General features: G+C 44.9%; 1 pseudogene; it reads right to left on the bottom strand.

Moving 5' to 3' along the window:
* The window catches only part of LOC101034073 (large ribosomal subunit protein eL8-like), a 33,012-nt pseudogene that overhangs the window by 5,489 nt on the left and 1,202 nt on the right, over positions 1–26,321 (bottom strand).

Below are 26,321 nucleotides of genomic sequence, written 5' to 3'. Positions count from 1 at the left end.
GGCCTGTTGCTTCAAGGTCTAGCTGTCTTTTCAAAGGAAAGGGAACAAGAATGTCCTACAAGCATATTAGCTTTTCTCCATCCAGGTCTTTAGTAATGAGAGTCAGGAGTAAATCACAACTTCTGTCACAGAAGCATACAAGTATATAAGCCTCATTGAACACCTGACATGAAGAGGGAGATACCTAGGGTGTGGGGGCAGTCTACCATGTTTTTCAACTGAGCTTTCAACTCTAAGTCATATCTTCAAAGTCTCCAATATGAAGTAGAAAATAAGGTTTCAAGTCATCTTGGAATTAGTCAAATGTACCTCCATTTCACAACAAGAAGTTCAGGCATTCTATATTCAGGATCAGAGATTCAGATGCCATCCTGAATACCTTCAGCAGACAGTGCCCATGGTTGACAGGTACTTCATAGGGGCCATCTCAACCTTCATCCCCTAAGGTTGCCCAGCTTGAGTCTTCCTCAGAGGGAGGTGGACAGTGAAGCCTGTCATCCCAGGGTCCTTCCTACTATGGGGACTAAAAGGTTCTACATCCATGGCAGCTGCCCTAGTTCTGGCTAGGATCCCTATTCTGAGGATATCTACTCCCACAGCTGATTGTACTCTGCCATTCCCTCTGGATCATGCATGAGACTAGTTTCCTCCAGATAGTATAAGAATCAATGGTTCACTTTCAGCCAATCTAAGAACCATACTGTAGGATTTTAGAGGAAAATGGCAGATAGGAGACAGCACTAATGTCCAACGCCCACTCAGACAGGGAGAACAGTGTGGAGATTCACATCTAGCTTTTACCCCAAGAGCCACTGCAGGGACACACCAGGAAAACAATTCAGACCCTTTCAAAGAAGCAGCTTGCTGCTGCACACTCTACAAGGCAGCCAAAAAAACTTAAGTTTCCCAAATGTGAGGAGAACACACATCCCCGCTGCAGAATCCAAAAATCCAGATTACAGTAGAAGGATTTAACCTTCCCTAGAGCCAAAACTGGTCTAGGGAGTGGAGTGAAATATGAAAATAGAAGAGGCAGCTGGAATAGTCCTGTAGGCACTACCAGTCCCCAGCTCAAACCCAGGGAAGACATTCCTGGTCCTCTCAGTCCTTGAGAAGGGCAGCCCGTGAAATTGGAGAAGGGCCACAAGGTCAAGGAAGTTCTAGCTGAAGTTTGTAGAAAACTTGAGCACAAATTTTCCTGAGCAGAATCCAGAGAGGTGAACAGGCAGTGCAGATACAAGTAGAAGCCACAGTCAATGGTTCATGAAGTGCCCAAGAGGCTTATCTTGTTTTGTCAGGGTGGAGGCTTGTAGCCTGGGGCAAGTTCTCAGCCCTGCATGCCCACTCTCTGGACATCAACTCAATGCTGTTGGTGGGGCACAGCAAGAGGAGCAAGACTGGCTGTGCTGCCTACACGGGGGCTAGGCGAGGCCTGTTGCTGCCAGCTTTCTTCCCACTTCCCTGGAAGCCTGTATGACACATCACAAATGGCCATAATCCCCCCTGGAAGTAAATCCATTGGCCCGCTAATCAGCCCCCATCCCCTCCCACAGTGGCTGCAGGAAGCCTCACTTCAAGTCCAAGCTAAAACTCACCTAGCTGTGACCCTACCTGATGTCTTTTCTACCTGCCCTGATAGCCAAAGACAAACTCTTGGGAGCTCTACGGCCCCACCCAACACCTGAGAAACCCAAGTCTCATCCTGGCCAGTGCAGGGCAACATTATATCCCCCTTATACCACTGCAGCTGGCCCTCTTCAAAGTGCTACCTCCTAGCTAGAGACAGAGGGGCAGGACACCACTTGGAATTTAGGCCAGGAGTTGGTTTTTCCACACTGCAGTAACAGGCAGTTCCTAGAACTCCAGAGTCCATCACATACTAACCAATTCAACTGTTTCAGACTGCTACTACTAATAAAGGCTGTACCTACGAGATCCATGCTCTAATGTATCACTCTGGTATACCTCTACACAGCTCACACTGCTCCTCCATGGCCTCCGTGTTTATACTAGCACCTGTTCCAGGCAGTTCTTGTCAACTCTAAAAGTTCATGGTCAAAGATGATGACACATCAGGCAAGCAAAAACAAGTTAAAACTCCCACCCACCCCCATGGGTAAGCCACTTTTCATCTCCTTATGTGTCAGAAGACTGGGACAGGACCACTCCTGACTGAGAAGGCACATCACCCCATGAACCTGCCACAGGAACCTAGAAAAGCCTTGCTCTGGGTGATAGACAAGTTCTGGCTTGGTTGTTCTTCCTTGGATAGGCTTTTCAGAGTGGCAGAGTGCAGAGGGTAAAGATGGAATGGCCTTAGGACTAGAGGTCTTGAAGCCTCAGGCTACCTTTGACCAAGGCAGAGAAAAGTCTTTCTTGTGGTCCAAACCATTTAGACTTATATTGACCTACAAGCCTTTCCTGCATCTGATAATTGAGGCATTTTACAGTTCAACATGTTTTCATGGAAAAAATGGAATTAGGTATAGAAGTGTTCCCGAACACACAAAGAGAGGCCATATATTGCAAGCCCACATGAACATCATACTCAACAGTAGAAAGCTGAACACTTCCTTTAGGATCAGCAACAAGAGAGTTGCTTCACTACTTCTGTTCAGTGCAGTAGTGGAAGTCCTAGCTAGAGCAAGTAGGCAAAGAGGACCAAAGGCATCCAAACCAGGCAAAGTAACGCTGCCATTGCTTGCGGACATCACATAGAAAACCCTCAAGTTCCACAGTTAGAACTAAGGAGTTTAGTCATGTTGCAGGACAAAAACATACAGGAATGTAACATTTCTATACACTACACTGTCCCAAAAAGAACAATCCCACTTAATCAAAAGGCTTAGAAGTGAACTGGAGAGATAGTATTTACTTTCTGTACAAAGATCTTCCGACACTTGAGACAAATAGGATGGTATCCCAGCTCATAAGACACATTAAAATGTCCATACTACCTAAAGCAACCCATACATGCAAAATTTTTTCATAGGAATAGGGAAGAAGAGTCTTAAAATTCACAAGATAGCCGAAGGGAACTTCTGCTAGACCAAACCTGGAGCCATTACACTACCTGGTCTCAGTCTACTGCCAAGTTAGTTATCTTAACAGTGCGATACTCGTATAAAAACATACCAATAGGCCAACGGACAGAAAGTCCAAAAATAAACTCAAGCATATGTAGAAAACTAGTTCACTGGTACCAAGATGACAAAGGGAAAGGTTAGATGTTTCAAGTAAGTGGCTTTAGGAAAATGATTTCTACATGCAAAAAAAATTGAACCTTTATATCATATGCAAGTGACTAATGGATTGTAACCCTAAATTCAAGCCTTGCCACCAATACCTCTGCAAGAAAACACTTAAGAGTTTGACATTGGTCTTGGCAATTATTTCTTCAATAGGATACCAAAAAGTATAGGCAACAAAAGCAAATTTAAGCCAGACTGCAAACTGAAGAGCTTCTAAGCAGCAAAGGAAACAAAAAGTCAGACTATGGATTTGCCACAGTATTTGCAAACCATATACTCATAATCAAGTTCACCATATGTATGGTTTGCAAAACACCAAGGTGTTAAGGTTTAGTCAGTTCACATATCAATAAAATAACCCCGTTTTAAAAGTTAGGAGCTCAATAGCCATTTCTCCAGAGATGACAAGTGGCCAAATATATATGAGGTGCTCCACATCTTCGGTCTAAAGGTGAATCAAAACCATGAGGAAGCATCTCACATCAGGATGGCTTTAAGGACAGGAAACAAGGTGTTGGCAAGCACGTAGAGAAGGGAAGAAAACTCTTGTCTACTGTGGGTGGAAATTCAAGTGTTATGGTGAACAATATGGAGGCAACTCATGAGAAGAGCTACCTGCACCCGAAGGAAGTTAAGTTACCACCTTGTAATGGTGCCTATACTCTAATGTTCATTACAGCATCATTCAGCCTTAGAAGGCAATCCTTTAATTTATGACACGGATGAACCTCGAAGACATTAAGTGAAATAAACCTGGCACAGAAAGACAACTCACAATCTCACTTATTGTGAAATCTAAGGAAACCAAAAATTGGATACATAGAAATATCAACACAGTGGTTAGAGCAGGGGGAGGTGAGATGATGTAGGTCAAAGGGTACAAAGTTTGTCATGTAGGTTAAGTCTGAGATGTAATATGTAACATGAGAGCTATAGTTAATGTTGAGATGGTCTCACTTTGTTGCCTAGGCTAGAGTACAGTGGGGCAATCTCAGCTCACTAACCTCCAGCTCCCAGGATCAAGCAATTCTCAGGCCTCAGCCTTCCAAGTAGCTGGAAGCACACCACTATATCCAGCTAATGTTTGTATGTTCAGTAGAGACAGTTTTACCATGTTGGCCGGGCTGGACCAAAACCACTGGCCTTAAGTGATCTGCCCACCTCAGCCTCCCAAAGGGCTGTGATTACAGGCATGACCCACCGCACCCAGCCGCACTGATTTGAGCTTACTGGTAGGTGTTCTATGACCGTTCTGAAAAAAGTGATTCTGACATTGTGTTTAACAGCCGTTCGTAGTATAATGGCCTCTGCACACTGTATCCAACTTAGAGTTGTGAAGTTTAGCCTAAAGCTGCCTCCTTAAGTTCAGCATAAAGGTTTTCTCTGTATATTGTTAATTATAGTAAGTGGAGGTATAACCAGACCACAGCCTACACTTGGGCCAGTCAGAGTTGGCCAATCAAATGTAGCCTGCTCCAACTCTTCAGACTACTCAAATAAGCAAATGCCAAGCTGCAACTGATTGGCTGTTTCTGTATCTGTTTTCTTTCGTCATTTTTTTCTGTCTAAGTCTACCACGTGGCTGCACTGGAGTCTGAGCATACTTTGGATCAGGAGGCTGCTCGATTTGTGACTCATTTGTTGTTCAATTAAACTCTTAAAAGAAATTTCAACCAACTTAAATTTGTCAGAAAACTAGTCCTCACTGCTTCTTTCTGTTGCCAGGTAAGCTCACTTCCATTTTGGGTAGGGGGTGGCAGGTGGCGGGTGACATGCTCAAAAAAGGCAGTGGGCCTACTAGGAAAGCTGTGCCGAGACCAATCATGTGTGTGAACAGGCTAGGGACTAGGAAGCATAGTGAAGTTCACCAGATCACTGGGTTTGGAAGTCATGGGATTACTTCCAGATCCCTCTTCAGTTAGGGCTTGTTGCCCTGGCTGCTGGGAGCACTGCAGGAGCACTGTCAGCAGGCACCTCTGAGTTTGTCAGCTCCAAGGGTGTCCCCTTCTCCCAGCAGACCTCATCCAGTTACTGATCACAATGGCTGTATGAAGATCTCTGGTTCAAGCCACTGTGGAGTAACTGATGGGCCACACAGTAGTGGCGATGGTTAATGTACTGCTGTAAGTAGTAAACAGTAAGACGTCATTTGATAGAACAGGGTGACTATGGTCAGTAATTGTACATGTTATACTAGGAGTGTAACTGGATTTTTTATAAACACAAAGGATTAATGAGAGGACGGATACCCCATTTATCATTATGTCATTATGCATATCACTGCATTCCTGTATCAAAGTATCTCAAGTATTTCATGTACCCCCATAAATAAACCTACTATGTACCCAAAGATAACAAAACCTGGTCTAATGTCTCAGCTTAATTGCCTTGGGGAAGTTGTTTGCATTTAAGTTGAAGCAGTAACATGCAGACTTAACCCTTGAGGAACTAAAGTGTACTAGACAAACCACCTGAACCAGTTAAAGCATTGTAACTAGTGTTCAAGTTTGAGCCTCTACCAAAGACTAGAGTTGGCCAGTTTCGTTATGAAGGAATTCATTCAATAGTGATAACCATTGCTGTAAGAAGTCACCACCTCTAAGTTTGGTAGTTACTGATTGGCAGAACTATCCAGAAGTTACTATGAAGTTCAAAGAGCAAATGGTGGGTACAATGGCAAATTTGGATTCCAGGGATTTCAAGAGGATGTGCATGAGCTGCTGTCTGTGCCTACAATGCTAACTCATGCTCACATTGTTTCATTTGCTGTGCTTTAGTCACCCATCTTCCCTTACATTAGAGGTAAAGTCAGATGAGCCTCCTTAAAAGTAATGGCAAGAACCGCAATTACTTTTGCACCAACCTAGAAAAGGTTCCAAGCTGCTCACACAGGTACTTTTGAAGAGCACATCATTCTCCATTACTGTGGCCTTCATCCATTCACCAAGGTGTGATCCATCGACATGGGAGCTCACTGGCTTTCCTGGCACTGCACTGTTCTTTAGCTGCTGTTTCCCAGCAAGGTTCTACTTCTGCTCAGAAAGCTTTTGATTCATCTATTTTGGTATTTTCCTTTTAACCTATTCTTTAAGTCTGCTTCTGTTCAGGGCTGTATACCCAAGGTATTCCTTCAGGACTATCCTAATTAGTCACTGCTAGGTTCTTCCCTGCAGGAAGCCCCTCTCAGAGGCTGCCCAACTTAGGCCAAAACCCAGAAGAGGCGTTTCAATAACAGCTCTGCTGTGTGGGGGCTGCCATCTGTTCACACAGAACTCAGTTCCAGCACATCTGCCCCAGCCATCAGCCCTGTGACTTGTCCCATCCTACCACCTGCACCAGTCAGAATGGGAGAAGTACTCAGCCACCCACATCTTACGAGACATGAGACTCAGACCGTCAGGTAGCAATGGCCTCTGGATTAACACCTTGTCCTACATTCTAAGAACAATTCTCACGTGAGGATCAAATGCTCTCACCTGCTTTTCTGACCTGGTCCAAAGACCCATGAGTGAAGTGTCTATAGTAATGCCTTCTATCCTTTAGGTCTATGCTTTCACATAGGATTCCAGTCTGTGGTTCTACTGGAAAAGGTGGAGTTTGAGCGACAATGCTTCAAGAGCCAGATCTTAAGGGAGACTCCCTATGGAGGGTGGCACTTTGATCTAAATGATTAGATGGATTCGTTTCCCCATGCTTCCCCTGAAGAAAAACCGACAACTCAACATGTCTATCAGGGATCTATAACCCACATAGGTTTGCATGTGGGCAACATGAAGTTACTGTTCTGTGGACCTGTGTAGAAAACTGGATCTGCACAAGACAAGGGCCAGTTATTTTAGTCACAAGTGACAACCAAGCTGCACTGACTTCAAAGGGAATTCATTGGTTCAGGAATCAATGAGTCTGAATATAGCACTGAGTCTAAGTGAAGCTGCTTTGAGAGGTTGTTTCACCAAAAACCAGGTCTTTTTCCTCTGTTTCCTCTTCCTGATGTCAGATTTGTAATCAGGGTCCACACAGGGCCACCACCCTCAGGGTGACAGATTCCAGATCTTCCTTTTATGACACAGCAAGGATGCTAGACTCCCGTTTATCATGTATCTTTTCTTCTAAAAGCACTTCTTGAAACCACCAATTCCTTAGGTTTCAGGGACGTGCCCCTGTAGAGAGGTAGCACACCGACCATCCCTGCACTAGCCACTAGTTATGGGGAGGTGGGTAGGCAGCTGGCATGCTCTAATCAGCTCGAGTGTCAGATCTAAGGGGAGTACTTTCAGAATGTCAGGAGCATATTTGGCTGACTGTGGGAATAGATGTCAAAGCAGCATCGAGTGACACTGGATTTTTCTTACAGAAGACATCAATAGGCCTTTTAAGAATCTACTCAAAGTGTCCCAGGTCCAGCTCTGACGTCAGCTGTTACCCTCCAAGATCTGCAATGTTGGTCTACCTGATAGAAATCTGGTAGCTACAAAAGTTACTTAATTTAGTGTTGAGTGACTTAATGTGAAGTTCTGCCCTCTGATCCATTTCAGACATCAGTGATCTTAACAGCTCATTAGAGCTATTTAGAAGGTTATGGATATAGTCAAGAATTACCTGAGGATACCCTCTTTCATTATTTGTACCACAGGAGCTACCCTGGTAACAGATTCTAAACATATCCAAGCAAAAGGTAATTTTGGCATTTCCACAGTAAGTTTTCCAACCCAGTCAGGCTACTTGACCAGCTTCACGAAAGACCTGCTGGATGAACTATAACTCATGGAACTCAGACATACAGGTAATAAAGTGTCCCAATGCTTTTGCACCTGGGATCAAAAACCATTTAAGCAGGTGATATCTATAGTTACTGAGGATCCATACCCTGGCTCAGACACAGACATCTAGAGTTTAAGACCTGCACCCAAATTCTAAGCTGCTCAGGTACCACTCTACTGCCCATGGAATAGAAGCCCCATTTAGATACCTGCAGTGGGAACTGTAATTGACTACCATGCCTAACTGAGGTGCCATGACAGGAATACTGAGACAAGGCCATTTCCGTAAGATAAGGGGAGAGTCCCCACATGTCCAATCCAGTGTAGTCACTTGCATTTCACAGGACACAACCTAAGAGCTTAGTTTTCTCCAACCCTGGCTCAAGGCCCTAGAACCTAGCAAGGCCCTTAAACCTCCCCCAAGCCTCCACGGTTAGGTGCCTCCCTCTGAGAGCTTTTTTGCAGCTTTCAGTTTTCACCAAGTCCCTGCCTTACACCAGATACAACCCAAGCTGACCTAGCCCAGGAGCCCACTCTTGGGTGCACAAGATTGTCCACATTATTGGAATGAGGCTTCGGATCAGTTTCAGACTGATCAGATCAAAGTCAAAGACACCAACAACTTTGCTTCCTGTCTTGCTCAGAAGTCTGTAGATCCATGTCCACAAGGAGTTCCTGGTGATCAGCATACAGAAAAGGACTAAATGAGAGTTGGCAGCAGTATCCACTCAGAATGAAGGGAACTAGAAAGAATCCCTTAGTCAAAGCCTCTTCCTCCCTTTGATACCAGGAGGGTCTCCTAGACCTGCCGATGGCAGAGCATAGAGTTATACCCAGTCAGATTGTTATCCACACAGAACACAAAGGCAAACTTCTCACTGATCACCAGGTGGATCCACATCCTACACCACCCATGATGGGAGAGATTCTCATCTTAAGTGATGTTGATACAGACAGGAAGCAAAGATATAGGGTAGAAGAGGGTGGTTCCCTGGCAAAGGCTCCACCCTCAAGCCTGAAAACCAACGGTACTAAATGCGAACAGGCATTCCTGTTTTCATGCCCAATTGTTGCCTTTTCTAACACCATCCCGGCCTGCCACACCCCTATCCAGTGCCCATATAAATGCACAGCAGAGCGGGAGGCAGAGGGTCCTATCATGTCATAGCCGACAATGGTCTGCACAATTCCATCTAGATACTGACACAAGAATTTTAAGAGGTGTAGCAATTGCTTATGTTCGTTTCTTAGCAAGATTACATTTCCTGAGTAATCTGATCTAAGATGTACTTGGAGTAAGTAGTATTCAAATACAGGAGCGTCACACATTGGTATTTTTTCTGTTGTATACATCTATTATGGATCCTCTGCCTGATATGGTTCACATACCTGGACAGAATCAAGGTGGCATCATTTTCTTTTTCAACTCAAGGAAAACCCTAAGCCGGAATAGGTTTACTCATAATGGCTAATGTATGTATATACCAAACTTCAAAATAAAAAATCCTCTGAGCATCTAATGTAATGACCAAATCATTTGTTTCCGATTTCAATAGCAGCCCTAAGCCACAAAACAGTGAAAATGTGACCCACATATTTTATGTTCAGCCAAACCGTTCCTCAGAGTAAGACCATGTGAGACTCAATATTGCTCTAATGAGCCCTTGTGGAATTCACTGGAGAACAGGTTTCATAACCAAGATCAGAGGTGAGACTCAGCAGCATCCCTGCCAGCAGACAGTGCTAGGAATCAGCAATATATGTCAAGAAACAAGACGAAGTGTTTCCCATGCCAGCCCATCTACCTAACCGTCATGACCCAGCCAAGGCCTTGAAGTTTTTTCCTCCGAGGGATGCTAATCCAGCTATGGGTTCTTGGAAATTCTCAACCTGCAGTTATCTGGGCAAAACTTGGGAGAAGTTTCCAGAAGATGCTGGATTGAGTATTGGGAGGAAAGCAAGCAAGGTTTCTTCGAAAGAACTTTTACTGGGATAAAGCCAAGAGGCAAGCCTGCAAGCTGAGAGGGGTCACGTTGCAAGGACGTGCCTGTAGCAAAGGCATTACTTAAAAAAAAAAAAATAGGAGAAGCGCCCTGCTTGACCTACTCTTCTTCCCCCGACCACAGAAGTCATTAGGGAACCATACTGAGGTTACCACCATATCCCACAAATTCCTTTCTACCACTCTACCCCCTCACCTCCTGGTCTTCACATGTCTACAAGTGCCGAAACCTTCACTTTTGCTCTTGGAGGACTGCCCTTTGAGTGTTGGACCCATCTTTCCCACACTCACAGGCCACCAGAACCACCTGCAAGTTTACACACACCCTCCTCAGAACCAGTGCCACTATTAACAAGTGACTGTCAGCTGCAAGGATGCACACAACCAAGGTGCAACTCAGCCCACAGTTTCCCTTTGGAATGCAAGGGGCCTGCAAAGCCTAGGATTTTTCCTGCCATCACAGCTTTGCTTGGCTTCTTACCAGCCCCAGTTGTGCCTCCTGACTCCTTTACTGGTCTCTTGGAAGTATTTCCTTCATTACTTCCACATGAGTGTTTCTGAAGAGCCCTAATACAGTACTTGGTCTTACTTGCACTTCATGACTCAAGGCACTTCATTTTGTGGATGTGCTCATTGGTTTCAGTGAAAGGAACTGATTGAGTTTTTCCCTGTGAGCTCCTGGCTTCTGGGGGACCCTCCATCAGAGGCCTTCAGTGCTCTGCCAGCATCTCCTTAGGCCTCTCACCCAATTTGTACTCCCTTCTCGGTAAAGGGACAGGAATGCAACTGCCAGTACCTGTGGTCTTTTGAGGCTGCCCTACGATTGGACATCGAAATTTATAGCCCTGCCATGGCTGGCTTTAGCCCGTGTCAGATGGGGTAAGAAGGTTTAAGTATCTCTTGCTCCATAGCAGATTAAAAGCTGAAGTATGAGCTATACTGTCTCCAGAGGGTCTCTGCCAAGTTAAGCTGTACTCCCCTCTAACAGGCTGTGCTATCACACCTTCGAGTCAGCACCTCATCCACCCCACTTCTGTCACTCCAGGGTGTTTTACTTGGGTATGTGGTAGCAACTCAAATTCTCATCTTAAGGTCTGCTTCTAGAAAACAAAGTATGAACTACTCCAAGTTCCTGACCAAGCCACATTTTCCATGACCACCACCCTGCTTCTGACCAAGTTTCTATATACAGCAGACTCATTCCATCCAGGTAGAGGATTATGTCTGGTCTGGTCAACTTTCATCTGAATACCTGTATCTCATCACCTGCTTGCTTCTTGTTTGGCCACAAGGATGTGGCCCTACAAAGCATGAACTTTTCTAGATCTGGCAGAAAATGTTGTAAACATCCAAAGGCATCCCAGAGTTACTATCTAGCTGTACTCTCTTCCAAGAATAAATGTGGGTCATACCCTCAGTGCTAAGAAGATCTGAACCAGATGCTACTGAGGCCACATGTTCTGGGCTCAGCAATCTGAGATATCCATCCATGTGATCTCAAGTGCCACTTCCTGGAGTTGAGAGGCCTTAGGAAAGTGATCACCTTACAACGCAGACAAGTGGCCCCAGACTAGAAAGTACCTTTCGGAAAAACTCTACCTCAGGCACAAGTGAAAGCCACTTGAGCTCAGCCGCCTTCAACACCAGTTTTTCCATCTTTAGCTTTGACCCAGAGTCCTGCTGCTTTTATGCCTCAAAACGATTAAGGGTTTGTTTTAGGTGCTTTCAGGTAAGTCCTTAACTTAAATGTCATCCAATCATACTTCAAGTTGAAGAAGTTTCCATATACTGCTGTCCCAAAAGTTAAGATACAGTATGCAGTAACCAAGTGGTAGATGCAACATGGCCCCTTGTCAGTACCTGTGACCTATTTGAAGTGGGTGTCCCACAGCTTTGGCATCTTCAGAATTAGAGCTTCTGAGCCCCTGAAGAGAAACGTGTCCTCTGGAGATAGAGTAGGTTCCACAGAACAAAAACCTGTAATTTGCTCACACAGAGACCAGAAGGCAGACAGAAGTTACCTTACTGGTACGGGTCAACAATCCTGGTTATGATGAAACAGGTCTCTGCTACAAAGTGAGGGAAATACACCTGGATGCCCCTTAGTGCCAGCATTAGTGGTGACAAAAAGTTATTGCAGCAACATAAGATATGGTATGATCAGACATGAGCGGGTGCCCAGACCTCTCGCATAAGGCTGAGTGACCCTACTGAGTAAGGAATCTCAACCAGCAGAAATGCTGGCTGAGGGTGGAAGGGAGTATAGAACCCACTGTTAGCAGATGAATATCCGTTAGTCACAGGATTAGTTGCAGCTGTGGGGAGAGTACCTCCTCATACCGTTATTGTAGTGTTTGGAAAGGTGGTGCTTCAGATGTTGACATGTCAAGAGGAGACAGTGAACTCAACATCGGATACACGTGGGTCAAGGTGTGTACAAGGTAGGCTGAGCAGTTTCTCTCACATATTTTCTGAGTGCATCCAGAGCTCACCCACAGACACTTCCACATGCTGGTCCATCATGAGCAAACGAACTCATCAACTCAAAAAAGCTATTTCTAAGCAGAATAGAATCCAGAGGCACATGATGCCACTGTCCACGGGGGAACATAAAGGCAGCTTTGAACATCTGAGTCAATCACACCTGCTTGATAGACAGTGACTCAGATGATTGCATTAGGTTCAGGCTGTCCAGGATACTCTTAGTAAAAGCTAGATTAGGGGGGCTTTAGCTACATCTGCAAGATACAGCTACATCATAAAACCCTTTCAAAGCAACACAGGCTAGTGCCCAGTCAGTTAGGAAGACACTAATCCATCTACTTTAACATAGCAAAAATGCCATCACATCTGGTGAGTTGTAGTTTGAGAGACAGAAGTCATCTGAAGTGTGTTAACATATTTGAGAATCAACTTAGAGCTTCAGAGTTTCTGAAAAGCTATTGTCATTAATTGAAGTTGTCCAACTACTCAACAGTAACTGGACATACATTAGCAGGCTGTTCACTTAAAGTGTGCCATTTGTGAGAACGGTATTGACAAAAACATGATTTATAAAGATGAAACCAACCTACATGCTCAGTGGTAGACTGGATAAAGAATGTGGTACACAGGTCATAGAATACTGTGCAGCCACAAAGAATGAGATCATGTCCTTTCCAGGAACATGGATGGAGCTCCTGGAGGCCATTATTCATAGAAAACTAAAGCAGGAACAGAATACCAAATACATGAATACAGGCTTGCACTTAGGTGGGAGCTAAGTAATGAGAACTCATGGCACAGGGGAACAGACACTGGGGCCTACAGAAGTGGAGGAGAGGAGCGGGAAAACTAATGGCTACTAGGCTTAGTACCTGAGTGCCAAGATCTGTACAAACCCACATGATACAAGTTTACCATAAGAAACCTACCAACAGTAATTAGCCCCATCAGGAGTTTGAGTTGCTGCTACTGAGTGGCAGCAGGAATTAACGTGTCTACAACTCAGGATTTGAAGGAGAGTGTCTCGGTGCTCAGTGAATTGGCAAACTGCAGCAGCCATGCCTATTCGTTGTGAAGTAGCCAAGGGCTCAGACCTCTCAGGGATGAAGATTTAATTTATTCCACTGGGCAAATCATCTAGATCAAAAGTGCCAGCCACGGATAAGCAAGATCTACCAGTATGATAACAGACATGTCAATTACATCTATTGGCCCAACAGCAGAGTATAACTTAGTTACATCTATTGGCCCAACAGCAGAGTATAACTTAGAACCAACCATATCATTGTCACTTTAGGGATTCTGGCTGGGAACCACTTTGACAGCACATAAGTTTACTCAAAGTCAAGGCAGGACATGGATGATCGACCCATTTGCATGTTTTCATCTCAAGTCTCCTCGACAAAGTTCACCTACAGCTGCAGTACAGTTCCAGCATGCACAAGCAAGCTCCACTTCAGGCACTTATGTTCGATTGTCTACCTACGGGCTTTGTCCACCACCATGAAGAGCTTCCTCAGCCTGCTTGCTAGACAGCCTGCTTGCAGAGACAACCAGTGAACAGGAAGCAGCAACTCAGTGATTAGTGCTCTTTCTTCCGATCCACAGTGGAACAAGTCCAAGAGTACAACATTCACTGTTTTAGTCCCCAATGGGATTGTGCCCTAGGTGCTTATAGCAGTTCATTAAAGTACCCTTATTAGCTCCGTTCAGTCCACTGTCTCACTTTCAACTCCTTCAACTCATGTTCACCGTGATCATCCCAAATTACTCTAGTCCTTATTTCCAGATCTGCTTGTGGAGAAACCAAAGCTACAATTCAAAATTGCAACACAGAAGTTTCATAATTCTTAAGATGCTGTTGACATTTCTGTTCTCACTCAGATTTTGCTTATCCTTGGGCCAATTAAACCCTTCATCCCCGAGAGGTCCGAGCCCATGGATACTTCACCTTGACTAGGCCATGGCTGCTACCATTTGCCAACCCAATGAGCACCAAGACACTCTCTCAAAAGCTGCCTTAACAATGGGACCACTAGGGGAATGACTTAGAGGCAGAACCATGCAAACTGAAGGTGGACAAAGTGGGAGAAAGCAGGTGTTTTATGGAATCAGACCTGGACTTCCTTCAGTCCTGTCCATTACTATTGCATTTGACAAATCATTCACCTTGGTAGTTCATGTAAAGTGATATTCTCTATCGAATCCCTCCTGAAAAATTAAGTGTAGAAGAAACATGGAAGAGCCTTAAAGCTTTAAGATATGAACACTAAACATTGAGTTTGATAAACTACAGCTCTGAGCATTGTACATGAGTTATGTTACTACATAGACTAGTTTTATGGCACCAAATGCCCTGGCCACAGGCATGATGTGAAGCACAGATGACCTCAGACTTGGCTGAACACCCTTGTGAACCTAGAACACAAGAGCATTAAGAGGCTTGTGAGGAGCCACTACAGGCCATTTCACACTAGCTTCCTTATCTAAGGAGTGTCATGAAACCATTTCATTGCTTTTAGGGTATGCATGAAGTAACAGACATCAGACTCTAAGGCTCAAACCACTTGACCTAGCTCTGAGGGCATGTCAGGTTCCTATCTGTCTCACAGGCAGTCAAGCTTGCATCAAGAATGGAGGGATAAAATATTAAAGAGGACCCAGTATCAGTCTTGGTCCTACACAAACTGAAGGAAGACAAGTGGGATGAACTTGACTCCTTAAGTGCAGGCCCAGATAGAGCCAGAGGCGGCACATCTCTCGGTAACAAACACTCAAGGGAGAGCTTTGATTAGGGCGAAGCATTTCTCATTACTCAGCCACCAAATGTGGCTTACTGCTAAGGGAACAATGTTAAGCCAGCCTCTTCTGCTTTTAAAGGCAACACGCAGTTGGATGTGCTACTTCAGTTTGTCAGCTAACACAAAAAGCTTTGAGACGCAAGAAAGCCTCCCAGCAGGTCCAGCTTGGTTGCTTGCACAACAGAGGATTCGACTCCTAAGATTTTATAGGCTCCAGGTCACTCACCTTCCCTGGTAAGGGGAGGCTCAAATAAGTTTTTGGAGACTTGACATGGTGATTGTAGTTAGCTGTGTATATTATACTTGATGTTTGGGAATAGATCAAGTGTCCCACACAAAACAAAGTATTGGAGGTGATGAGCACATTAGTTCAGTCACAGTAAACACCTCAGCATATATTGAAACACTTTGTACTTTGAGACTGAGTTTCTCTCATTGCCCAAGCTGAAGTCATCTCGGCTCACTGAAACCTCTGCCTCAAGTGGATTCTCCTACTTCAGCCTCCTGGGTAGCTGGGATTACAGGTGTGTGCCACCCCACCCAGCTAATTTTTAAGTAGACAGTTTCACCATGTTGGTCAGGCTGCTCTCAAACTCCTGACCTCGAACGATCCACCTGCCTTGGCCTCCCAAAGCAATTCCGGGCATCTTAAATGCCACTTTTATTTGCCTATTATACTTCAGTAAATCTGGGTGTCTGAGGAGGAGCCTTACACATTGGGTACTTGGCAGCAAGATTTAGGGGTTCTTTTTCTCTATAAATATGATTGGCAGAAGTTATACAAGTATGATAAATCAGCCATTTTTTCCACAAGGACCTTGTCCGCAGCAGCAAAGACTAGCTTCTGGTTTCAGAATATCCAAGTGTGTTCAGATCTAGTTAAAGAATGAGGAGTGGCCGAGACAAAGTGCCCTGAAGCAGAGATGGGCACAAAATGCATAAAGCAGAGCAAGCAAGCTGCACATCTTCAGATTTTGAGGGTTATGTTTAGCCGAGGAGTGTCCTGGCTTGGCACAGAAATACAAGCAAAATTCAAGAATGTCAGCAAAACTGGTATTCATGTGTGGCTTCATGGAGGTAACTGGTCATGCCGAGTCCACCTTAATTTTCAGGGCTCTTCAGAGGACCTTATCAACCAGTTTCATCTGTTTACTCCTTTGGATATTAGAAGGAATCGATCAGTCATGCATATTAATACTGGGATGGGCTGCATTTCCGCCTCTGCCTTGCTGTATCCTACCCGACATGCAGTCTTGAAACCCACAGTCAGGAAGCAGCATCACCCACAAGGAACAGCATCTACCCTAACTGGGAAAGAACACTTGCTTTGAGGGTACAAGGAGCTTGCCTCTTACAGATGGAAGGCCTTAAGGGCACTCCTTTTTTGACTCTGGCCACAAAGGCATTTGGGAAGTGCAATCTCGCTCTTGGCTGTCATCTTAATCTACTCTGGTCTGGCATTCCCGTTAATGGGACAACCTGGTGCCTCAAGGTCATGGAGGTGGCCATTCCTTCAGCAGTTCCACGTACTATGCCCCAATACGCTTACACCAGCTGAAGCTAGTAGAACCCAACTATGACAGGATAGAAAGTGATTAGTAATGCCTATCTTTTTCCTACAGTACAGCTGTCCCCAGAGTCACTAGCATACAGGAGTCTCAAGTGAGAGGTAAGTTCACAGTTGGCATTGTAGGTTTTGTGATCTAGAAGTTAAGGCTTAAGAACCCAGCTGGCTCTAGAAACAGGTTTACTGCACAAAAACTAGCAGCATATGAGGTGCCTCATACAATCTGGGGGATACTCTGCGAGCAAGCACTGCTGTAGAGACTAAGCAATCATACCAGACCTCAGCAGACACTTCCAACCTAGGCAACAACTACCTGGGCTCTAAAGCAGGATGGCATTGCCTTGGGAATGGTAATTTAGCAAAAGGTTCCCCCAGACTATGAAAGCAGCCTTTTTCCCTCTCCAGGAAGAGCCTGTCTCAGGGACTCACTGAGATCTTCACAATCGAAAGCACATTTCCACAGTGCTAGCTGAAAGCATTGACAGTCAGCACATGGTCTGCTGGGTCTTTTTGCTCAGACTCAAGTTTCTGGTTGGGTGCTCAGTGTTTAGCAGGGGTATCTGGGCAGGACACAGCCCGCATAGGTAGTGTACAGATTCCCTGTATTGGCTTCAGTGTTACGACCAGCTTTGCAATAGCTGTCTGCTTTATCTGGATACATCACAATGTGTAGTCAGCCAAGATGTGGAGAAAAGTTAAAACTGGAAGTCAAGAAAACTCAAGGGAAAGTGAGTGGAGTCAGAAGGGATTGGAGGGAGAGAAATAGCCAAGGCCTAGAGGTCAGAGGCCTACGTGTTTGAGGACATTTAGAAGGACAAGGATTAAATCCAAGTGAAATACGGTGCAGATAGTTGGCACTAACCATCTAAGGCAGTGTTTCAGACAGGGATGACCTTTCCCCACCCCCACCCTACAGCACATTTGGTAACGTCCGCAGCCATTTGTGGTTGTCGGCAGAGAAAAGGGAATGCTACTTGGTAACCAGTGGGTAGAGACCATGGATGCTGCTAAAAATTCCACAATGCACAGGACAGACCACCCCGCCTCCCAAGAATTATCCATCCCAGTACATCAATATCCAGCCTCCAATTTCAGATTGGGGAAATTGGCAAGTTGATGGCTTATTCAAATGGATAGTCAAGGACGGATCTCAGAGCAGAGGATCCTTTTCATTGCCTCAATCTATCTCATCTCCAGGCTGTTTTACCATGCTGGCCAACAGTAGAAATCGTTAATAGGAAAATCCTCAGTAAGAAAGCTGGTAGTGTTTAAAACTAGGTTGAATGAACTTCAGAACCATTTTTGATGAGCCTAAGAGTAAGCCCCTCTACTACCCTCTAGGGGTTTGTTGGACTACTTACTCTGATACGGCACTTGAGTCCGAGATGGCTATGAAGCTACAGGTAAGATCAGTATGGTCTTGCAGTTCTACAGCTTGTGTGCCCCTGGCTCAGATGTTCAACCTCACCTCTCCTGCGCACTCCAACCACTTGCTCAGACACATTGAAGCCATTATCCTTCTATATGCCTGCATGGTTTCAACCTGAGATCTCCCAATCCTGTGTGCATCCTCTAGGTTCTTCCTTCCATTCTAGCAGGAAGCACCATACCCTGACAGCCTCTGAAGGGTTTCATGTTATTAGTTCAACATGGATCACTCACGCGAAAGGGCGCACCAGGGCAAGTGCCAACCCAAAGCAGGGGCTCCATGGCCCTCAGTGTATTAAAGCATGAATTATTCAGATCCCTTATGTTTGGAAGAGATGCACATGCCTGTAAGTATCTAGTGCTAATGTAACATTCTGGGGAAAAAAATCATGGGTTCTTAAGAATTTTCTTCATGAGGATCAGGGCATCATACAAAGGGTTCATCCTGAGAATGTTGTCCATGCCTTGAGAAGTGCCATGGTTCCCCAAGCATCTAGTGAGCCTACTGATCCTTAAATCCAGGAGAAAAGCTTATCTGCAGTAGAGGTGCCCTACTGCTTGGGCTAGGTGATCTAACACATGGTGCTGGAAGTCCTTGTGATGCATGAAGATGCCACAACATCTCTGGGAAACAGTTTCTACAGCAAGGCAGCTGTGACAGAACTAGCCTCCATTTGAGAAATAGATCATGACTTAAAACTATCAGACCGCAAGGGAGACAGTCCTGAACGTTTCACATCAAGTAATATCCCAACTGGAGCTCTCCATCGTAAGCTACGTTTTACCAGATCCAAATCCTCACATTAGGTAGTACAGTATCCACTCACTTTTCCCCTTCCCAGATTTGTTCTTCCATTGTATCCTCAATAGGTGGCGGCACCACCATACACGGCAGTGCCCATACCAGAAACCTGGAAGCTGATGTCTATTGCTATGCATATCTCAAGCAGGAAACACCTATTCCAACCCCAAAGTCAGTTTTCCTGCTTGAGATGTTGCTATGTTTAACATGCAAGTCTGACCATGTTATTGTCTTGTATGACACTACCCAATGTCTTCTCAACCCATTAGGTATGTACTGACACTCCTGTAAGAACCTGTTCCCCTCCCTCAGCCTGGTACTGGGCAAAACCAAGCTGCGGCTTTTCTTAAGCTTTGTTCCATCTGTACAGAAGACACTTCTACACTTTCCCCTTTCACATGGAGCAGCAGGAAGATTTACTTTATGCTTTCCTTCCCTGACCCTACTCCCATTACTGACTTTGGTAACACCTTTAGTGCTAACCAGGTCGTTACTGCCACACTGAAGTTACTCAGATACAGTTCTACCTTTCAACGCTCCCAGAAGCAAGGGTTCTAGTGTCAAGACCTTGATATACCTGGAGGATCCAGTTAGCTCAGCAGACAAGGGTTCTTAGCAAGTCTATCTCTAGACATTCATGTTAAAATACACTGAATAAGGGAATTAACCATTGGGCATAGGATCTAGTTGACATTGCTATCTAGACACCCAAAGCATTATGGCCACAAGTTAAAGTACAGACATAACAGGGGTTTATAACTATCCCTCCATTTGTGAAGTAGATTCAAACTTGGAAAAAACTATACCCCGGTATACACTGGGGAAACAGTTCCTGCTGATGTTTGGCTGACAGTTGGTCTACTAGGTTTGAAGACCCGCCCAGAAGGGTTTCCTCTGAGTATACAGTTGAGATTGATGTGCCCATTTGGAATAATCTCCGAGTTGGGTCCATGGCATGTAAAGTAAGAGCATCCCAGCAAGTAAGGCCAGCTGGAGGCTTCTTAAACTGTCCCTACCCCAGCCAAAATACTAAATCACAAGTATTGTACCTCTGTAGGGGATGAAGATTAGTGCCATGCTCAAGTATCAAGCAAATAGGGTTGGTGGTCCTTATCTGTTTTATTCTGCATTCTAGCCCATGATGAAATTAGACAGGAGGGTTAAAGTACTGCAAGTTCAACCAAGTATCTGGCCTGGTTCCCGGTGGGTAGGGTTTTACAAGCAGTATACCTGGTCATCTACTTTGCGTCAGATAAATGGCCCAGGGTGAGAATGCACATACACAGGTGGGTCAGTGGCATAGCTTTCCAGTCAGCAGCCTGGAACAAAGGACTGACCAATCAGGCAAGATTCGGGTAGAGGAATGTGGATGGACATAGTAAGGATGTTATGAGGTGTGGAGCTGTGTCTCACATTAACACCCACCAGGAAGGGTCCATCATGGAATAGGCACTTTCTTGTCCTGACTCAGATTGTATTGCAGACCCATATTGCAGGCTGGGGCTCTACCTGTTCTTCCCCTTCCCTGGTTCCTTGCACAGGGAATTCTCCCTTGCTGCTCCTGTCCTATCTCCCTCCCACACCCTCCCCAAGTGTATTACCCCCATTAAGTCTTAACACTATTGCTACAGAAGATCCAAACCAACACCACAGAAGTTGTTCTTCCTACACCCCTGCTAGTACCGACTGCCTTTAAACGCATTCCCTGGGCCTACATTCAGTACTCCCCTAACCACAGACTGAGATGCAGAATCTAATCCAAGGCAGATTCATCCCTATACCTTGGAAAACCCCCACACAATTATGCTCCAGGTCAGAATGACAAACGAAGTTGGCCCATATTCCCTAGGGCTACTGGTAAAGGGTTACCTCTTGTTTAATGTTGGGGCCAAGAATCCAGCCACAATCCAGTCAGATTCTCATAAAGCTTCCTGAAATTCACCCATGTTTAAGAACTCCTAACCCTGTGCTGGGAGCTTCCTCTAAACCCTCAACATTTGCTACTTCCAGGAAAGCAGCAAGAGACTTCCAGCTGTTATCGTCCCACTCGAATTCCTCCGCAGACTTGGCAACAGAGGTATTGCTAGAAGCAGTTCCTTTCTTCCCGCAGTGTAACCCACCCAATCTGACATTCCCACCACACTAATACCTTAGAGAAGGTCCTTCCCTCAAACAATCCCGAGTTTGGACTCTGCAGGTACTTCTGGACAGATGCCCTAAGTATTGTTCGGAAAGGCTGTGAACGCCATCTGCAGTTCTATTACCAAGAACCAGCTTGGCCATAGAAACCCCCACCAAGGCAGCGCTGAAGGAATTGAGAAGCAGACACCCCAGATACAACAGCAAAGTGGGACTATCGGGGAGCCAACAGCCTTCCGAGCTGAGAGCCTCAGGGGACGGACAGCATTCCGGGCTCAAGGGCTTTGAATAGACTGACCCACGTATTCTCTGAACAGATTGTTAACAAGTGTTTGGTATTTTCTAATACAAAACTACACCAAGTAGGCAGCTGATGCCCACTTACTACTGATCAAACTAAAAAGTATTCTCCATGAGGGACCACGGGGGCAGGGTCAGATGTCCTGCGCTTGTTTAAACTGGTGTATAATATTTATATATTGTCCTGCCACTTTAGAATGCCCCAAGTAGTTTTCTATTTGGTGGGGTGGAGGGGTGGCTAGGTTTTCCTTGCCAGTTCTTGGCAAGTATGTTTTATACACTCAGCCTTTCTCAACATTCTATGAAACCTGAAGGTGCTTAATGTCCCAGGACCTTCTGCTTAGACCAAAATTATGGTCACTTATCTTTTTCAGGAAGTCAGGACCATTGTGTGCCAAACTAACATGTGTGGGAGGAGATGCTTACCCAAAGATTCTCTCAAATGGCTTCTGAGACCCCATTGTTCAAGATACTCACCTCCATACACAGTAGGACCTGGCTGAGGACTTCCACTTCTCACACCAGATACTGGTATCCCTCTCTGTAGTGAGGGGTGGGGGAGGGGTGACCAGAGAGACTGATCCTTTTGCTCCTAATGCCAGTCAGGGAACATAGAAGTCTTTGAGGACCCATAGACCGACCTGTACCTCTTACATGCCAGTGGGGGGCCCTGGATACAGGGCCAGCAACAATATGTAGCTAGTGTACCAGAGCAAGACTGCCTACTAAGGAGCCCCAAATTCAGAGCTTAGATATTTGAAGTACCACACTCAACTCACTTTGCCCACTGGGTTCTGAAAGTACTTGGGAACTACACCTGAAATCAATCGGACCAGCTTTGTTATGCTGGATCAGAGAACCAAAGTCGGAAGTGGGCCCCTGTACTAGGCTCGGCAAGTCTTCCACCATCGAAGTAACCCTTCCATACACATTTGTGAAGTAAAAAATTCAAAGTACTGTAAGGCAGATGTCTCTAGAAGGGTTAACTACATAGGTCCTGTGAGTTGAGACTAGTCTCATTAACCCATCCAAGTTCCTTTCCCTTGGGTAAAATTGAAGAGAAGCAGACACTAGTGTTTCAAAAATAGAAAGTTGCATAACTTCACGAAGTACCAATGAGTTTTGATATTGCACATTTACAAGACATACCCTTTTGAATTACAACCCTGGATTTTGCTTTCCATCAAAAGATCAATGTATAGGAAAAATTCCTATCTGGAATCTTTCAGGAAGTTAACTGTAGCCTTCTAAGATAAGCCATTGTAAGTAGCTGGTGATGCTTACAAATAAGTTTAAAATGAAGCATTACTTCATTTTAAGTTAAATATACCCTGAGTCTGCCACAATGGCTTTCAATTCTTCCATTCTGGTCAACACACTTCTGAAGGTATGAGATTGGCTTCTACTGTGAAAGCTATTAAAACAAAGCCTTTTGGTTTGTTTTCCTCTTTGAGTAGCATTGTTATCACTCCAACCTATATTCAGGTGGAACAAGCTCATTTGCCACAAGACCTCAGTACTTTAGTTACTGTATGTACAATAGTCATTCTGTATAAGAACGTTAAGATGTACTTTTTACCTCCAGATAACTTACTGTACATTCGTAGTCATCTGTCACCTGTATGTTCTTCCGATTAACCATGTATTTCTTCCCCTTTGTTGGCTAGAATGCAGATTTGACAAGATTTGGCATTTTCTTTTTATTGCATTTTATAAAGTCTTGGTCCATGGCAGATCAGAGCACCAAATTGGTCTTTAAGTAGTCTCAAAAGCTAGCCAGGGTCCATTTTAACCTTAACTGCAGTTGAGCGCTATTGACTAGAAGATCAGTCCTTTCTAGGCACCAGGGCCCGGTCCTAAACCTTCCATCCAAGCACAAGAAAGTGTTATTAGGGAAAAAGATCTCAAAACGAGCTCAATATTTCCAACTATGCCTCTTCTAAAATACCTTGAGCAAATGACAACAAAGCAATTAGTCTTGGGTGGAAGGGATGGAGGGATTGTGTTGATCATCAGTGCCAACCCTAGAAGCATCCTAGGAGAAGAGGCAAGAGGCCCAAACAATGAAGCAAAGGTGAAGGCAAAAGCTGCCAGGAGAGGACCTAACGGGGCCTACCCTCATGTTTGGAGCCTTGGACTGTGTTCAGAGATTAGATACACAGTCCTGCTGCTCTGAAGCATTACATAATGGTAAAAGGATCAATGCAACAAGAACTAACGATCCTAAATACATATGCACCCAATACAGGAGCACCCAGATATAAAAAGCAGTTCTTAATGACCTACAAAGAGACTTAGACTCCCACCCAACACTGGGAGACTTTAACACCCCACTGTCAATATCAGTGAGATAGAAAATTAACAAGGATATCCAGGACTTGAACTCAGAAGTGGACCAAGCAAACCTAATAGACATTTACAGAACTCTCCACCCCAAATCCACAGAATATGCATTCTTCTCAGCACCGCATCACACCTACTCTAAAATTGACCACATAATTGGAAGTAAATCACTCCTCAGCAAATGCAAAAGAACGGAAATCATAACAGTCTCTCAGACCACAGTGCAATCAAGTTAGAGCTCAGAATTCAGAAACTCAACCACACAGCTTCATGGAAACTGAACTGGCTCTTGAATGTTGACTGGATAAACAATGAAATGAAGGCAGAAATAAAGATGTTCTTCAAAACCAAAGAGAATGAAGACTACATTCCAGAATCTCTGGGACACACTTAAAGCAGTGTCTAGAGGAAAATATATAGCAATAAATGCCCACATGAGAAGCGAGGAAAGATCTAAAATCGATACCCTATCATCAAAATTTGAAGACCTAGAGGAGCAAGATCAAAAAAAAAACCTCAAAACCTAGCAGAAGACAAGAAATAACTAAGATCAGAGTAGAACTGAAGGAGAGGCTCAATTTCATACTGTCTTCAAGAGTACAGGTGAACCACGGCTATCTGCTGTACCAATTAGATATGTAGACGTGTAAGCTTTCCTTAGAACCAGTTCAGCTTAGTTGTGGAACTTTGTCACATTCTAAGGCCTCACGTCCCCAGTTTGAGGAGTTTCTCCCATCGAGACCCATTTACCAGGGCCCTCTCCCAGAGTCACTGCTGCTGCTAGGGACAGTCACAGGACTTAGCCACTAGCAATCAGAGGCACGAGGACTGTTTCAGAAAGGAGTCAGTGGGTGGAGCCATCTTAGAGCAGGGCAGCTGCTGAAGTTCGTGGGTTTAATAGGGAGGAGTTGGTAAGCATCAGAGACCAAAGCAAATTCATCAACTCTCCTGCTACGCTGAGTTGTAAGTAACTGAGAACCCACTTGGCCATAGAGATTGTTCTACAGACCCAGGCGGCATTGAAGGAATTGAAAAGCAGACACCCAGATAGAATAGCAAGGTGAGTCTGTGGGGGAGGGCCCAACAGCCTTTGGAGCTGAGCACTTCAAGGGCTGACAGCATTGCAGGCTGAAGGCCTGGAACGGACTGACCCACGTATTCTCTCAACAGGTCAATATTTGGCATTTTCTCAGAACACAAGAACACCAGGTAAGCAACTGGTGCCCACTTACCACTGATCAAACTAACAAGTATTCTCTACAAGGGAGCCATGGGGACAGAGTCACTGTATACACACTGTATATTTATATTGTCCTGCCACTTTAGAATACCCCAAATAGTTTTCTACTGGGGGCAGGGAGTTGGGGGCAGCTAGGTTTTCCTTGCCATTGTTCTTCCCAGCAAATATTCTATCATATGCTCAGTATTTCTTAACAGTGGGCATAAGACATGTTTTAGGCCGGGCGTGGTGGTTCAAGCCTGTAATCCCAGCACTTTGGGAGGCCGAGGCGGGTGGATCACGAGGTCAAGAGATCAAGACCATCCTGGTCAACATGGTGAAACCCCGTCTCTACTAAAAATACAAAACATTAGCTGGGCATGGTGGTGCGTGCCTGTAATCCCAGCTACTCAGGAGGCTGAGGCAGGAGAGTTGCCTGAACCCAGGAAGCGGAGGTTGCGGTGAGCCGAGATCGTGCCATTGCACTCCAACCTGGGTAACAAGAGTGAAACTCCGTCTCAAAAAAAAAAAAAAGACATGTTTTACTCTAGTTTGTGATCTGAAAGGAGAAACTTGTAAGAATGAAGCAAAACTACATGTTTAGAAGAGTCCAAATTCACTAAGAATGCCCAACACTTTCTGGTTTCTCTCCCCTCTGATATTTTGGGAGTCAGAAAAATATCAGAAGTCAATGTTAGAGACATGGTTCATACTACAGTCTAACTCAGCCAAGCCTTACCTTTCTATAATTAGAACAAAGTAGACACTTCACATTCATGAAGGGTTGAGATTTACCAGAGGGAAAACACACACACACATACACACAGGTTTTTCTTTTGAAGGAAAATTTGCATTGTTTTACAGAAAACAGTGTACATTTAACCCAGTTTCATGGCAAGTTCTTTAGCCTTTGCCTTTTCAAGCTTGGCAATGCGAGCCACAGGCTTGGGACCCAGGACATTGCCTCCCCAGTGACGGCGGATCTCATCGTATCTGTCATTGTAGTTGGTGCAGATGGCTTCCACCAGCTTAGCCAAAGCGCCTTTGTCTTCCGAGTTCACGTGTGTGAAGGCGACAGTGGTGCAGGTCTTCCTGAGGACTAGACGTCCCAGTCTTGCCTTCCCCGTGATAATGCAGTAAGGGACTCCCATTTTACGACACAGGGCAGGCAAGAAGACAACGAGCTCAATAGGGTCCACATCGTGTGCTATCGCCACCAGCTGGG

Source organism: Saimiri boliviensis, chromosome 3 (genome assembly GCF_048565385.1).
Source record: "Saimiri boliviensis isolate mSaiBol1 chromosome 3, mSaiBol1.pri, whole genome shotgun sequence".
Taxonomy (NCBI): domain Eukaryota; kingdom Metazoa; phylum Chordata; class Mammalia; order Primates; family Cebidae; genus Saimiri; species Saimiri boliviensis.
Note: the sequence above shows the minus strand (reverse complement) of the source record. Positions and strands in the feature narration are given on the sequence as shown.